At 46.1% G+C, this 1,380-nt stretch overlaps 1 long non-coding RNA gene across 1 annotated transcript; it reads left to right on the top strand.

The window, feature by feature from the left end:
• The first annotated feature begins 675 nt into the window (after positions 1–675).
• LOC143686094 (uncharacterized) lies at positions 676–954 on the top strand. Its single transcript, XR_013176894.1, has 2 exons — positions 676–779; positions 888–954. It is a non-coding gene; the product is annotated as an uncharacterized LOC143686094 (long non-coding RNA).
• Positions 955–1,380: the final 426 nt, after the last annotated feature.

The raw sequence follows: 1,380 nt of genomic DNA, 5'->3' as shown, positions 1-1,380 counted from the left end.
ATTTTGGACATTTTCTTGAAGGTAATGAAGAGCCAGTGAAGGGTTTGAAGCAAGTGAAGGGCTCCATAAACACCATTTCCTCCCCTTATTGTGCCAGCCCTATGGATGGCAATGACTTCCTACAGTGGTTGGTCTCTGGGTCCCTGTCCCTCGTTTGCTTCCTGACAGGACAGGGAGGATGACTGATGCAGAAAGAAGTTAGAGCACCTGGAAATCCTTTTCAGAGCTGAGAGCATTTAGAAGGCAATGGAAAAGCTGGAGAGGGAGCCCCATGAGAATCCTCAGACAGCATTCAAGGAATTACACATGTTTATAATTGGGTAGCCACAATTCAATGTTGGTGGACAACTTACCTTCTCAACCCATTTGCTGAATTCCCATAATGGAAGAATCCCATATCCAGTTCCATGTTACCAAATGCATGCACGGCATTCAACCAAGAGGGTTGAAATGTGGGAAGTCCTCTTGGCATTAAAAGTTGTGCAACATTTTAAATGACAATGCTTATTATTCTTTGGGAGCCCTAGAAATCAGCCTCTTGGGGCATATAAAAATGCCCAGAGCATTGTTATTTATGGCCCTGCAAGGCAGGGAAATGGACTGACATGCATATAAGGAAATGTTATATGCCTACAGGTCATTGTGATGTCACCAGCCTGGCCACAACCCCACTGAGGGACCTCCTCCCAAAGCACTACACCATGGATTTTGTTCTCCAGGGACAGATGTTGCATGGATCTCCTTTTGAGCTGTGAATTCCTTCTTACCAGTCTCTCATGGTGTGTACATGCTGGAATAATTTATCCCAAACCCACACATTAGAAACTACTGGGGTCTTTCTGTAACTTCATATCTAATAACAGCATGATGTGACTATATTCCATTAGGTGATTCCTCTCCCCTGAACCCAAGTAGATCCATTCTTCACCCTTCTCTGTGACCGTCTGTGTCCTGGTAAGCTGGCCCCATGGGTGATATCACCCAGGCTCTCTTTCTAGGAGGTTCATGTTTGGGTACAGCCAATGGGAAATGTTGGCTGGAGACTAGAAAGTGGAGAAGTTAGGGCGTGTCTCCCCCCCCTCTTCATTTATGGCAATAGCTGCAACCCTCCATGATAGCTCCGTCCATGCTCATGGGGCTCCACAAACACCATTTCCTCCCCTTATTGTTCCAGCCCTATGGATGGTAATGACTTCCTATAGTGTTAGGAAACACTAACACTCTGGGTCCCTGTCCCTCGTTTGCTTCCTGAACCTTGCTCAGCTCTCTGCAAGTGGTCTCTTCTTGTATTTCTCTTCCTTGAACATCTGCAGTGAATTGTGTTTCCTGCTTAGACTCTGGGTGACTTAAGCAGAATCCTAGTCCATTGCACACCTCGTC

This window comes from Tamandua tetradactyla, chromosome 6, assembly GCF_023851605.1.
Source record: "Tamandua tetradactyla isolate mTamTet1 chromosome 6, mTamTet1.pri, whole genome shotgun sequence".
Classification (NCBI taxonomy): Eukaryota; Metazoa; Chordata; class Mammalia; order Pilosa; family Myrmecophagidae; genus Tamandua; species Tamandua tetradactyla.
This window is presented reverse-complemented; position numbering and strand designations above follow the sequence as displayed.